Source organism: Lissotriton vulgaris, chromosome 7, assembly GCF_964263255.1.
Source record: "Lissotriton vulgaris chromosome 7, aLisVul1.2, whole genome shotgun sequence".
Classification (NCBI taxonomy): Eukaryota; Metazoa; Chordata; class Amphibia; order Caudata; family Salamandridae; genus Lissotriton; species Lissotriton vulgaris.
The window spans coordinates 1,160,894,441-1,160,910,162 of record NC_141695.1 but is presented as its reverse complement, the minus strand read 5'-3'; positions in this window follow the sequence as shown (position 1 = coordinate 1,160,910,162).

The window sequence follows — 15,722 nt, the reverse complement described above, 5'->3', positions numbered from 1 at the left end:
GTGAGGGGAACCGTCCTGAAAAGTTAATCCCCCCATTCTGAATGACATACCTTTTCTAAGCAGTTAACTAACCTTCTCCCAATCCGGACCCATAGCTCATTTCTTTTGTGTGACATGTAAATACAGCACCCAGTAGATAGTGACGCCAAAGTGATGTATTTACTGGGTCTCATAAATAACTAATAGGCCATGCTTTCACTTGGAAAATATGGAATAATCCGTGAAATTGGCCTATCAGTTATTACTGTGCATTATTTCCCCCCAATTTTTACGGCGCATAATATGGGTAAAATTGCATGGAATGCGGTAATTACTGCGACAGAAGAGCCAACACCCACTTGTGATTGGTGTTTATGCTTCGTGGTGCATAAAGGGCACAGGACACTGTGCATGAAGAGTCTTCGTTAAAAGCATCTTCCACTGTTTGTGAATAACAGGAATTATAGACAGGGCTTTAAGTGGTATGAAAAAACTGGGGGGGTCTCTCTAAGGGGAGTGGGCAATGTAATTAAGGGCATGACTTAAAAACACGTAAGCTAAAAATCTGTGCTTAGTATAGTGTGCCACCCAACTTGTATGTTGCTGTTTTTTTCATTGGATCTAGGTATATGATACAAGTAACATCATACCTGCAACAAGTCGGGACTATTGGCTTTGTCAATGGTTGTTGGTTGCATAGGATAAATAAGCAGCAACTATGGTTTGTATATAATATTGAAAAAGCTTCCACTTAAAGCCCTGATGACACCACGACAATGTTGCTGCTCCTGAGTTTCAAAAAGAGAAGGGTAATCCAGAGAGAAAATTATTCTCTTCAAAGGATTACTCTCCCACTACAACGCTCACCTGGCATGACGTCATGCCGTAACTTCTCCACTAGTGAGAAGTGAGCAGTGTAAGCACGCGTACATTGTTGTGCCTGATGTCACTAAAGTCTAGGAAAAAACGGATCGCCTGTGCCAGGGCCCAAAACAGAGCCTGATAGAGACCCGTTTCGAGGCCCCTTCTAAAAAACTGCTGGTGCTCGGCACTGGTGAGACCCGGCCCACTTAAAGCCCTGAGTATAGATGTTGTGAGGCATCACTAGCTCTTCCTTCAGTTAACATGCTTGTGTCATGGCGATGTAGCAGCCTCGCCTGGAGCGGAGTGAATGAGAGTCTATTCAATTCCATGGGGCCGTTTTGATCAGTCTGACCTCTCTGTATGAAGGTTTGGGACTATTTTCTAACATTCATTTGATTTACAAGATATTGAAATAGAGACATTTTAAGGCATGGCCTAGGTAGGCTCTGGCCACAGTGAGGAGGTCACCTGACAGTTTTGCCCTGATGACCTTGAATAATTGCTAAACAGATTGTTTTGAATACCGTTTTCCTTTAATGTATTTTTAAAGTGGGTGATGTGTAACAGGCTTTAATAGACATTTTGCAGAGAAATGTTGTGTTTATTTTTCATGCAACATCCAGAAAAAGGTTTGTTTTAGATCGTAATAGGACCACACATATGAGAAATGGGAGTGTGTCACAGAGATTATTTGAAGTAATAATAGTGAACGGCTGACGTCTTACAATATTGATAACACACATCACTATCCCTGAACATTAGATGTAAACACATTTAGAATTTGGACAATTGCGCCTGGATACTGTCAGTGACCTGGCCTAAGAGGGCATGAAAGAGCTGACATTGAATCATAAATTCAAACCTATTCTGAACAAGGGCCCCCAAAATCCTTAAGATGTCCCTGTATTGAACGACAAATCAGCGACAACTGCGGAGTTCCATGGTTTCAATGACCAATGTTGAAAGTGTATGTGGCAAATAATTAGCTTTGACTCAGCCCAAGAGAGTCTGCCTCTCACCTCATGCTATTGGCTGTTTGGTGTATCATTCTGTCTCGTATGAAGTACTTGCATTGCAATGCACAGGGGACTGTTTTGCATCTCCTCTTCGATGACTCTACACGGAATCTACGGACACATTGAGGGGCATAGTTCAAAGAGTTCATGCAAAACAGCTCATGGAGTGAAGGTGCTGAGCTGTGTTGTATGAACGGGATACAGCAAAACTGTGCCACATCTTCAAAGAAATGGCACAGTTCTGCACTCTCATGCTCTGACACACTTGTGGCTGCCTAGCGCCAATGCAGACACCATTGTGTCTGTGGTAAGGGTGTCGGTGTTACACGCAGGAAAGAGCATCTTCCTGCACAAAAATCTATCCATTGAGGCTATTTCCTCTTTGTGTGTGTGCTGCAGAATGCAAAGAGGAAATAATGATAAGCCAGCCTTAGGCAGGCACACCATTTTGGTGCAAACCCATATCTACAATTCTTTGTAGATAAGGGTTTGCATCAAAATTTGTGGGTGAATGCCCAAGCACCGCCCTTGGAACACTTACCAAAGTAACTCATTAATATGAAACAATGGCCCTAGACATATGATTGCAAGAATGCTACCAACCAATTGGTTATTTACTCACATGTGACAATAGTGATCATAATTGCGTATCTAAAAACAAGAATAGCAGGGTCGTTCTTGGCTAATCAACAATATAGGAGGAGGACGACTGGAACCAAACAGAGCTATTCTCAAGCAACAGGAAATTATGCACCACTGCCTGGCGTGTAGGGTGAACCTCTCCATGCAGAAGCGGTCCGAAATAGGGAGCAAATACACGAAAATTGGGAACAACTCGATTGAAGCAGCGGCACAGCAATGAAGTGGACAGTTACACTGTGAAAGGAAAGAAAAGTGACCGCTCATGCAGTGTCCACACTAGCAGTCCCTTTTGTTTACACTCGCGGTGACACTATACAATGTCCCGTTGGGACGCTGCTTCCATAGTGTCACCGTCGCTTTTCTTTCTACTTGCAGTGACACTGTTCAGTTCACTGCTGTGACGCTGCTTCCATTGCGTCGTGCCTGATTTTCATGTATTCTCTCCCCAGTTGGGGCCGCTTCGGCGTAGAGAGGCTCGCGCTACAAACCAGACAGTGAAAAGCCATCTCCATTGGCTTTTGGAGGCCTCCATTTGGTTCCCGGCCTACTCTACCTGGAGTTTTGGACCATTATCTTCAGGTATCAGACCACAGGGACTGCTCATTTTGCATTAACTCCTGAGTCTTTTTCAAAGTACATTTTTGCTCATAATTCTCAGGCTTGCTTATATCTAGAGTCCTGATAATGATCCCGCTATCTCCTAAGGGATCAAAACATTGACTGAAATCATGGACCCTTATCTGTGGTGTTGGTTAGCCAAGAATGGGCCATTCTATCCTCGCATTTAGAATCACACATTTGATCACTATTGTCACGTGTGGGATATCACTGATGAGAGATCCCCGAGCACGTTTTTCTCTCACTCCAACTGCACCATCATACAATGCATTTATAAAGAAACATTTTCCTGATTATTGTTTGGAATAAATAACCATTTGGTTGGTAGCATTGTTGCATTTGTATGTCTAGAGTCCATTGTTTTGTATTACAGGTTTACCCAAGGTTCCTGACGACTCTCGGGTTTCCCTGTTATTAGAAAGCAAAGTAGCTCAAGGCAGTACAATGTGATGCCTTGCATTACTTTAGTTTACGAAGCAATGCAAATAACCATTTGCATTGCTTTGTAAAAACAACAAAGGATTGTGCGTTCATGTTCGTCAAAAAATTGACTCAAACCCATAGCAAAACCTATAAAAATCTGTCCATTAATTCTTTAGCTAATAAATGCATTGTATGCAGAAAAAAATCAACGTTTTGTTTTGCTTTTTTTCAGTGCAGCAGGTTTATTTATATTTTAACCAAGACACAAAATGCAAGCTAGTATTATTGGCTTTGTTGACTTAGCCGCGGCTTTCTTGTTTGTGTACTGAGTAAACAGTCCTGAATAGTGTTACAGGTGCTAAGCAACAATATCTCATAGTCTTTTCTCTGCAGGAAAATAATTTGGTTTAGGTGTAATGTAATATATGAGAGCACCACAACCAGTTTATTTCACTATTTCACTCTTGGTAAATTTCCTTTTTTTTTTAAATTTTATTTTAAATGTTTTATTGCGAGTTGATCAGGTTTACAAGCAAATACTGTTCACAGCACAAAAAGAAAATAAAAACATAGTACTAATTAAAGAAAAACAGTAAAAGAATCCTTCATATATACAGCAAAAATTATATGTACAATACACAAGAATGATAATGGATAACATTGGTAAACTGGCCTACTTAACCAGTTCCTCCCTCCATCCATCGCTCTATCGGTTCCCAAATTTTAATTCCCATTCTCCTCCTTTTACTACCTTTTGTCCTATATATTGCTCGCTCCATAATATATCTTGCCAACAAGCGTCCTTGCCAGGAGGCAAAAGAGGGTGGGTCTGGGCTAATCCAGTCTTGCGTCACACAGGAGCGAAAGATCCCAACAGAAATAAATAACAGTTTTTTATGATCATCTATCATAAATATATCAGAAATTCCTATCACAACAAGTTCGGACGTGAGTATTACAGGCTTTCCAAGTATCAAAGAAAGAAAATGTTGCATTTCTAATAAGATTCTACTTAAATGTGGGCATGAAAAAAACATATGTACAGAGTCAGCTGCATGTAAACCACATCTACTACAGGCAGTACCAACTGAGGAACCCCATTTAGAGATTTTGGCTGGTGAGTAATAAAGATCATATAACACCATATAGTGTTGAGTTCTACTCCTACCCGAAAGCAAGATGGAATTAGCCAATTGGATAGATTCTTCCATTTTAATTGAGTTTGAAGCTAGTTTCTCCACCCATAGATTTTGCCTAAACAAAATATCATCTGGTTGTTTTGATATCAACTGATTGTAAAAATAACCAATTTTCCTTCTTTGATACAAAGAGTCAATCAAAAAAATTCGTTGTAGCGACGTTCATTCCCGTTCTGATAGTGTATAAAAATAACTATGCCACTGTAAATATTTAAAATAATCAGCATTGGTAAGTTTATATTTTATTTGAAGTTCTGTAAATGACTTAAGTTTATTATTCTGTAAGAGATCCCCAAACTGGGTAATGCCAAGGTTATGCCATCTTCTCCCAGTACTATCTGTACCCACAAATGGAAAAATATGAAAGGAGGTCAAGGGGGTATATCTAGTGACTCTGGGGATGTCAAAAATTCGCTTGATGAATTTCCAGGCCCTAAAAGCAGCTTTAACGATTTTAAATTTTGTTTTTTTGTAATAGCTGGGCTCGACAAATTTTAGTAGACAACCCTTGGCCTCTGTCCCTAGAACCAATTCGTAAATAGATGGGCAGTGAGAATCTAGAATCAGAGCCTTTTCACTAACAATTAAGGGAGCGATGAACTGCAATACTGATGATAAGTAATAATAAAAAAAGTATGGTGTACCCCAGCCCCCCCTATCTTTTGAAACTACAATTTTTTGATAGGCTCTACGAGGTCGTTTATACCCCCATAGGAATCTTCCTGTCATTTTCTCCAGCTGTTTAAAAATAAGCGTAGAGAATTCTAAAGGAATACAACGGAATAGATATAAAAACTTAGGGAGAATCATCATCTTCAAAACATTATTTCTACCATATAAAGAAAGATGTAAATGGTTAATGCGCTCTAGTAGAGTGTTAGATTCCTTTATCATGGGCAAGATATTTATTTCTGGAATTTGTGAAACTGGTGATGTGATCTTAATACCCAGATATGTTGCAACGGAAACTATGTTGTTATGTAATGGGGGATTTAGACCTGTGAATAAAATTTGTGTCTTGGCCATATTTAATTTATAGCCCGAAAAGGCGCCAAAACGACTAGCCAGGTCTTCTATCCTTGGGATAGCTTTACTTATATCTGTAGTAAGGACCACCACATCGTCAGCATATGCAAGTGCCCTATAGTGTATATCTGCTGCTACTACAGGTGTAATATCATATTCATGATTCAGTTTATTTAGAAAGACATCAATATAGATTGCAAAAAGCAAAGGAGAAGCAGGGCACCCCTGCCTTGTACCACGGCAGATTGGAAAGGTGGTTGATTTATTTATTCCAATTTTGATGGATGATATAGGAGTGTTGTACAAAGCTTTCAGTGCTCTAATCATACGTGGTCCAAACCCCTTAAATGCAAGTAATTCCCATAGATAGGGCCAGGCCACTCGATCAAACGCCTTCTCGGCATCTAAAAGAATTACTCCCATTGATGTGTTTGTACCTTCAGCCCAATCAAGCAAGGAGATTACTCTACGAACATGATCAGTGGTATCCCTTTTGGGTATAAACCCATGTTGCCACCGTGATACTATAGTTGGAATTATCACAGATATCCGACTTGCTAGGATTTTTGAAAAAACCTTGCTATCGGCATTTATAAGTGAAATCGGCCTATAAGAAGCCGGATCTAAGGGAGGTTTATCCTTCTTTATAAATGCCATAATGGTCGATTCGGCCCAGGAAGGTGGGGTTTCTCCTTTCTGTGCTGTCATGAATGTTGTTAATAAGTCTTGTTTTATCAGATTTCTAAACAACCGATAAAATTCTAATGGAATTCCGTCTGATCCCATGGCTTTTCCACTAGCAAGAGATAGAAGCGCAGAGTTTATCTCTTCCCAGGTAATATCCTGTTCTAAAAACTGGAACTGCTCCAGAGAAAGTTTAGACACATTGTCATTTTGAATGAAATTTAACATCGTTTCGCTAGTATGGTCTAAGGAATCTTGGGTATATAACTTCAGATAAAATTGTCGAAAGACCTCTAGGATTTCATCAGGTTTAGTGTGTGTTAGGCCAAGCTCATCTTTGATTGCACCAATAAAAGTTGATGCCATCTTTTGTCTAGTTCTTTTTGCCAAGATTTTGCCAGATTGTTCTCCCATCTCAAATATCTGTGCTCTCATGACTGCAGATTCTTCTGCCAATTTAACTGCGAACACTTCATAAAGTTTTGCTTTATGAATAGCTAATGAGGTTTTAATAGGTTCAATATTCTGACTGTTCTTTATAGCAGGCAAGATGGCGGGCGTGAGGACGCCCGTGTGAGGAGCAGCGTTAGTGGCCTCACCACTATCTTCACTAACTAACCTGCTATGGCGCGCTAGGATCCTAGCTTCTCCGGCAATCTGTACAGGCGGGAGTCGGGAACACGGAGATGCGGAGAGATGTGCATCGGAGTCTCTTCCGTTATTTTTTAGCAGCCTGGCGTCCCGCAAGGAGTGGAGGAGCGCGCGACTCCCGTGAGTTCATTACCCGGAGCCCCTGCTGCAGACCTTGGCGAGTTTTCATCTCAGACCTGTTTCAGTGGACAACTGCAGCAGAGTGCAGCGCTCTATCCGGTATGCAAAATATGCCAGTAAAAACAATGCCGAAGCCGAAGACCCGCGCTGTGACAGCCGCAGCAGCTCAAGGTCAAGAAACTGCTCTTATTTGTGAAACCACTGAATCTGCAGCGGCTCAGAAAACTAAACCAGGAGGCAACACAACTCAAAATATGAGCGCTCCTGTTTCTGCTCCAGTCCGGGACCAAACAGATGTCTTACCGGTGCATTCTGGGAATGGTAGTCCCAGCTCAGCTACAACCCCGAAAATACATGGAATATTCAGGAAAGTAAATAAAACCAACAAAGGAAAAGGGGAGCAAGAGGCAGGTTCCACCCCAGCTAATAATGATTCTCTAATCCCTACAACTGGGCCGGTTGACACTGCACAGCAGATTCATGCAGAGCTGGCTCCACTTCCAGGTATTATCATCCAAGATGGAATGCAGACTACTGAGACAATTAACCCGCATGTAGAAGTGGAATCAATGGACTCAGCAGGTCAATTCTACTCGATGTCCGATCTATCAAGCGCACTGGAAGCCGGCAGCTGTAATGAGGATGGGGCAGAAGGAGGCGGTGAGTGGGAAGATGATGAGAGTGAAAAAAGTGTGTATAGTTCCCCCCAAGATTCTGACAATGATAATGACAAATCTCTAGAGAGACCTGAGTGGGGGGACGATGAACACACGGTTATCACAATACAAGGTACATCCACTGAGCTCTCTCCCGCCCCTACTCCTGTGGTATTAGCATCTGAAATGCCTGTGACATCTGAAGTAACATTAAATACGCTGTATCAAGTTATGCTCCAGCATCGTGAAGAAACCAGAACTGAGAACTTACGCACTCAAGGTGCAGTTCGCCGTCTTCAAAATAATCTTCGACGTGTTGGTAAAACTTGTACAGAGATATCTGCAATGGTGGTAGAAGCAGAAGCTCGGATATCAGCAATTGAAGACTCAATGACACATCAGAACAAACAGTTGTCGTCACTAGAGGGGTTAAAAGAAGAGATCAATTGGAAGCTTGTTGACCTTGAAAATAGATCACGCAGGAATAACCTGCGAATTTTAGGTATTCCCGAGGCTAGCGAGGGGAATGATATCAGAAACTTCGTAGTAGAATTGTTTACTGAAGCCTTCCCGGAGCTCACACAATGGAAGTGGGATATAGAACTTCAAAGGGCGCATAGATTCCCCTTTCAAAAACATGCTAGAAGCGGTTCTAATACTAAACCTAGGGCCATCCTTATTTGTCTAAATAATTTTTTGGCAAGAGAAGCCCTTTATGATTTAGCTAGACCGGATAGAAAGCGCAGAGGAAAGGGTCACGAGTTCTTTGTCCGCCCCGATTATTGCCATTCTACTGTACAACTCAGATGGCAACTGCGACAGCTAATTCCAACATTTCAAGCAAAGGGAGCACAGGCCTTTCTCCTTAATCCTGCTAAATTAAAGATTATTTTTAAGGAGAAAACACATTTCTTAACTACAGAGGGAGCAGCTAAAGAGCTGTTGGCATCAATATGACTTAATATGACCTAATGTAGTTCTCCCTCACGAAATATTCAAACAGTATTGAGCGCCATAGACAGTGATATTACTCATTTGGTAAGATCACCCATGTCTATTATTTTTTTCTTCTCTTCTAGGCTGTCTAGTATATTAGCTCATGTTTTTCTTTTCTTTGTTTTTTTGTTTTTTTTTCTTTCCTCTTTTTTTTAGATAATGGGGATCTCGTATACTCTGATGGTTTGTTGAAGATTAGTGGTGAGCTCCACAAAGTTGCATCTCACATTTTCATCATGATGAGGGACTCTGTAGTCCCTCTGCCTCTATATGGGTGGGGGTGGGGACGGGGGAGGGGTGGGGCCAAGAGGGGGGGAATGGGAGGGAAAGGGTGCGAGTCTGATCAGGTGAAGAGCAAATCTCTTAAAAGGGAAGAAGAGACTACAACGTTTGATGTGATAATTGGTTTGAAGCTGAGTCTTGACTCTAAATGTTTTTGGAAGTGCCAAGAAAGTAACATGTGCATTATAGTTTTTTCCTGTTCTTTCTGCATTATGGTTTATCTTCTTGAAAGGATATGCTGGGTAAATTGAGGATTTGCTCATGGAATCTGTGTGGGTTAAATAACAAAAGGAAGAGGGGGATTTGTGCACAGATGATACAGGCTATGCGAATAGACCTGCTTTGTATACAAGAATCACATTTGACCTGGAATGACCGGCACTGCTTTAGTGATTTAGACATGCATTTACTGGATTGTACACGTCAAGGAACCACGACAAAAGGGGTTGCTATACTTATGAGAAGAGGTTTGGGATCTCTTAAGCGTAGTAAGGCTGATCCATGTGGCAGATGGGTTATTCTAGAAATTAATATCCACAATAAAATCTATACCATTTGCTCAATATATGCTCCTAATATAGATGATCCCGAAAGTCTGAATTTTTTAAGTTTAGAGCTAGCTCAATGGCCATCTCCTTTGATATTCTGTGGTGATCTTAATATCCATTTATGCAAGGGCCTGGATCTCTATGGCAGTGCTGGTTATACGGGTTTAAAGAAAAAGACTTATAAAGCTTTAAAAGGCTTAATGGTAGAATATGGTCTGTTGGATGTAGCATCTGCCAAGAATCCTCTCTTACCGGATTATACTTTTTTTTCTGCTCCTCATCAGAAGATGGTGAGGCTAGATTATTTTTTTATTGAAGCCTCCCTTATCGATAATGTCACATTTGAGATATTCCCCCGAGTTATATCGGACCATAATCCAATTATGATAGAACTATCAACATATTCTACCATTAACGCAAGGCAGTGGTCTTTTGATCGAAAGTTATTGGCGGATACAAAATATATAGAACATATGGGCAAGTGGATTACGGAATTTTTTGAATTTAACAGGGGTAGTGCCCCCCCGAAAATTGTATGGGATACATTTAAAGCGGGTGTGAGAGGAGAGACTCTTTCATATTCAATAAATAAACAAAAAATTATTCGTGACAAAATGGATCAGTTATACAAGCTTGGTAAATTTCCTTAATTAATAACTTAGGCGTGGGCAGCCCATAGCTGAAGGTGTGATCCTAAAGATGTGTCAAACTTTTTAAAATCCTCCTGTCCAACCAATTATTCTCCAAAAAAGTTCATAAATGTTTCATAATCTATATCAGCCATTTTTAACCTGTGAGCTGCGGACCTCCAGTGGTTCATTATGCCTAATGAGGGGATCTGCGACTATTTAGAAAACGAATTAATATTAGTAGGTTAATAAAGTATTTATAAATAAAGAGGCAAACTCTAAAATGTAATATTTTAAAATGTTCTGTAACTGTGAAGGAATTCGAAATTGGAGGTTAAGTATTAGGTCGGTATCCTTCGCTCGATTCTTTTAGTTGAAGCAGCGCACGCACATCAAGCAGACTATAACCTGTACAGTTGGCCTCAATTGAAGCACCAAAAAAAGACAGCATGCATTAGGAGCAAAAAGAAAAAGCGATTTGATAGAGTTTGGCATATTGCTTTGTCTTGTAGAATTCAAAAACAAATTTAGAAAAGCTTACCATAAAAATTTTAATTTTCATTATACTTTATTTGTTTGTGAATTAAAAGTAATATTTCATCATTGTGTATTTGTCTGATGTATACTTGTTTCTGTATTTTTTGTGCTTTGTTTTGCTGTTCAAATCATAGAAACTTCATAGGTCGTGGTCCCCGGGTCCCATTAATGATTCCTTGTGGAATCCCTGGTTTTCATTAATGATTCAATGGGGACCACCCAAATTAAAAGGTTAAGAACCGTTGGTGTAGAGATTTTACTTAGGCCCCAGCAATCTCCCTTTGTATTGGTGCCTAATATCAGAATATGCGCTATAAAGCCCAGCAGAGTGCCAAAGCATTCTAAAAGCAATGGCAGACTCAGTGTCACATTCCCAGGGCCCAATTCACACAGGTTTACACATTGGAGTACCTTTACTACACTTTGCTATCCACAAGGGACCTGATTCACAAAGGTAACTTATACCTTTGAGTAATTTACACTTTTGAACAAGTTTAACTTCTGCTTATTCACAAAAGCACAGTTTTCTTAATAACGCAGACAGCATGGGTGCTGTCTTTCAGTGCTCATGACAAGGTCAACTCGTCATGGGTTTTACCTGCCCTGTGCTTATGACGAGTTGACCTTGTCACGAACAATGGGATTTTGTAAACAGCAGCACCCAGCGGGAATTACCTGTAGCACTGATGACAAAGCCAGCTCGTCATGGGCATTACCTGCGCTGTGCTTATGACGGAGCTGGCTTTGTTATGAACAATGGGCATCCAGGATCTTCAGCACCCAGCAGGAAAACCCATAGCACCCAAGGTGTTGACCTTGTCATGAGCATGGAAGGGGTTATGACAAGGTCAACTCGTCATAAGCACAGCGCAGGTAAAACCCATGACGAGTTGACCTTGTCATGAGCATGGAAGGGGTTTAAAGCAGCGCTGCATTGCAAAGTGAGAACTTGTTGCAAGAGCTTTTCATGACCTCTGCTCGAAGTCCATCTGATTGAATAGATTTAAATGAAGATGCTTACTACTAATTCAGTCCAGTCAGGGTAAGTGTTCATTGGAGAGCATCCTGATACAACGTCTCGCCTGATAGGGTACCAATACGCAACTGACAATCTTAGAATACAGAAATTCCCCAGATGTGAACATTCTGTAAATGGAATGGCACGTGCCAGCTTGCTCCTTTCTGTAAAAAATAAAAAAGTAACATTTTCCCTTTTATTAACAACAACAAAACTGTAACAATAAATTAAGAATAGGGAAAAAATATTATTTCAGATCGTTGACAATGGTATGTGGTATAATTAGAAACGATGAATACACTCATATTGCATTAACATAAGAAGAAGACTCATATAGTATTAACATGAATTGAATTCTCACTTCAAGATACTGACCTTTAAGGAGGAACATAATCATTCGCCCAAGTAGGCAACCTTCTAAAAAAGTTTTGCCAGCAACATATCTTTAATATTTAATCACCAGAGAATTCCTTTCTCTGGTAACAATGCGATATACCCTCACCACCTTTATTGGGTCTGAGAACTGGGAAACCCCTTTATGACTCTTGCCAGCTTTACTCTGACTCAGCCCTTGATTTTCTTGGACACATTTGTTGGCACATTCTCCTGACAGGCCTCTCTTGCCTTAACCAGTTTGGCCTTAATTTAGAGCAAAAGTCCTGTATTTGGCATTATGCGAGATACGCCCATACACACCTCTTTCTAGCTTCTCTATATTTTCCTGTTCCATCCTTCTACCAATCCATTACTCTAAGGATAATATATAGATGTCAGAGTAGGGCTCATTACAAAAATATCAATTTTAAAAAAATGTTCAACTAAGTGAATTGTGCAGAGTTGCAAGTACCCATTTCTGCGGACGAATAGTTCTTCTGAGAAATCAATTACAGCTTTACGTCCACCTGTTTCGTTGGAGCAGATCAAGTACATCATGCAGACTCTAACATGGACACTTGGTGGTCCGCAATTAAAGCACCTAAAAACAGACAGCATGCATTAGGAGCAAAAAGAGAAAGCGATATGCTAGAGTTTGGCGTATTACCTTGTATTTTAGAATTCAAAAACGAATTTAGAAAAGCTCCAACTTCCAATAAACATTGCAATTTTGATTATCCTTTATTTGTTTGTGAATTAAAAGTAATATTTAATCATTGGTGTCATCCTGGAAAAATGTCACACACTGTATTCCCCGCAATTTAAAAAAAAAATTCTCTCTGAAATACTGCAGAGCCAGATGCAAGTCTTAAAGGCATGCCGTGAAACTGAAAAGCACCTTTTGTGGGGATGGGGCAAAATATGCTTAATGTTTAGATCTGTCTTTCAATGCTGTATGGTGATATGCAGAAGTCACATCCAAGGTGGAAAACATTGTTGCCGTTTTAAGAGTCGCTAGCACTTCTTTTAAGTTGGGAAAGGAATGTCAGTCAAGCGAAGCACTTTGATTGAGATACCTCAAGCCCACAAACATCTTAACTCCCCCGGCCTTGCCTTACTTGCTAAAACCACATGGGAAAGCCAATCAGAAGCTTCAATGAGTTTGATGACCCCTTTTTTGCACAGCCTTCCCAATGCAAGCATCAATTTTTCAAGCACTGATAAAGGTAGAGACCCAAATGTATGTACTTTAAGAGCAATCAATATTCTTTAACAGCATTATCTTGATTTGAATGTTTTAACAAACTCACAGCCTTATGAGGAACTTATGGACATTTTTCACTTCATTACTTCAACTTGCTTTCCATGCATCCTGCATTCAAGCACAATACCTGATCTGTATGCTCGTGATTCAATGTGATTCCTAGGTCTCGTAGTTGTAGCGAACATAACAAACATTTTCCATCCTAGCTACATACACCTTCTATCGAATTATGCAACCGTTGAAAGTAGTGGGAGCATCATAACAGCTCAAATCATCAATTTGTTTTCTTTTGTGCGCCATCAAATTAGCATTAGCTAATGTAGGTTCTTTATCCCCATATACTTAGGTCTTGCATTCATGGACTAAAGTGTATCGGGCCACAGAATACACGTTTTACCTATATTTTCTGCACACTTGAGTACACATCTGGCAACCTTTATCCATTGCTAAAGGACCTGGTATGCTGCATCGGAAACAGACGTTGTCCCTTCCCAGTGCATCCCTAAAGCCAACATTCTTGTATCTACCTGTATTTCTAGAACTTTCTATATGACCCTTTTTTCTTTAGTTTTCACCTCTTGCGTAGTACTTAAGTCTTTGAAAATAGATTAAATTTTTTTAATGTCTTGAGACATTTTCAAAGTGCTTGGCTACTCTACTGCTTATACAAGGTGATATCGTTGGTTAAAAGTAATTTGTCTTGTGTGTTTTGCTGGAGATTCTTTTCATTAAGTGACCTTACAACATCTCTTCATGGAACGGTCTCTAATTGTATCTGGTAGCCAAACCTCCTGCTTTTGCTTCAAAGTCGTCAATTATCTCTCCTGGTAACAAACCTCCACCCAAACAAACAACGTCTGTCTACCACTTAATTTTTATTTTTCACACACTTGGTATCTCATTTTCTAATAGGTTACTTGTATTTATCCAAATGTTCTACTACCCCATCTTGGTGGAAGATGTTTAAATATTGTTCTTCCTTTGAAGCCCAAACAGTGCTTGGCTAACGCTATTTTGTGTTTGCCAGTTAACATATCTGCTAAGCCTCAAAGCCTTCTCTTCACTATTCCCACTCTTGTGAAGGTTGGCCAAGCACTTATAAAAAATTTCAGGGAAGCTGATGCTCCTTCCATGATGTATAATGAGATGAAATGCAAGATTCATTTGATGTAGCTGAGGTGTGAAATTCACCAAAATTCTACAAAGAATATCAATAAGATATAAAAGCAAAAAAACGAAAAAAAGATCAACATTCAACAATACCTGGTGTAGTCATCTTTGAACACGGTTAATATCTCCTCTTTTCTGTCTTTTTCAGATACGAAATAATGTGCGCTTTCCTGGTTGCAGAACGTTTTGGAAACACAGTGTGTATTGCTAGGTTACCCATGCATAGCGGTGTGCATGTCACTGTTAACACAACATCTTGTGTCATTCATGTGGGTCTTTCCTTGCTTTGAGTGACCTGATGTTCGTACAAGCAGAGAGCGTTCAAATGTGGTGTTTCTGCTCATCGTCAGTCGGGTTTTATGCCTTTTCTCAATCAAATTACATCCAGGAACTCCCCAAATTCCCAAAATTTGAGATCAAGCACATCAGTCCACACACAACAATGAAACGTTCTGTCACCAGAAATTGCCCTGTGGATAATGGGCAGTTCATGCTGGTCATCCATGGCAGTCCAGGTTCAGCTAAATGTCACCATTGAAATCAAGACACACACTCCAAATTCAACCCAATCAAGGTAAGTGTTTATTGGAGGACATCTGATACCACCTCTCACAGAGGTCCAGCCCACAACTGTCCATTTAAAATACCAGAACTCCTTCAGAAGCAAAGATCCTACAAGCGGAATGACCTGTATAGCAGGCTCCCTCTCAGTTTGGATATGAACTTTGGACATATAGATTCTTTGTGGAACGCTCTAACATCTGATGCGTCATGAGATCTCCCCACCGGTAGAATGTGCTGGAGGAAGTACAAAGTTCTTTGCACATAAGTCAAAGCAGTTATGCAGTCCTACAGCCTTGTACAAGTTGTCCTCTGATGTCATTACCAGCATTCAGTAGCATGCACATGCTTGCTGGCCCTGGCTGTCTAATATGAAGTACATAATTTGACTCTTTCTTTTGATTGCTTTCCATAGCTGAAACTTTTCTTAGTGGCTTGAATTGTGTACTGCTGGCTGCTAACAC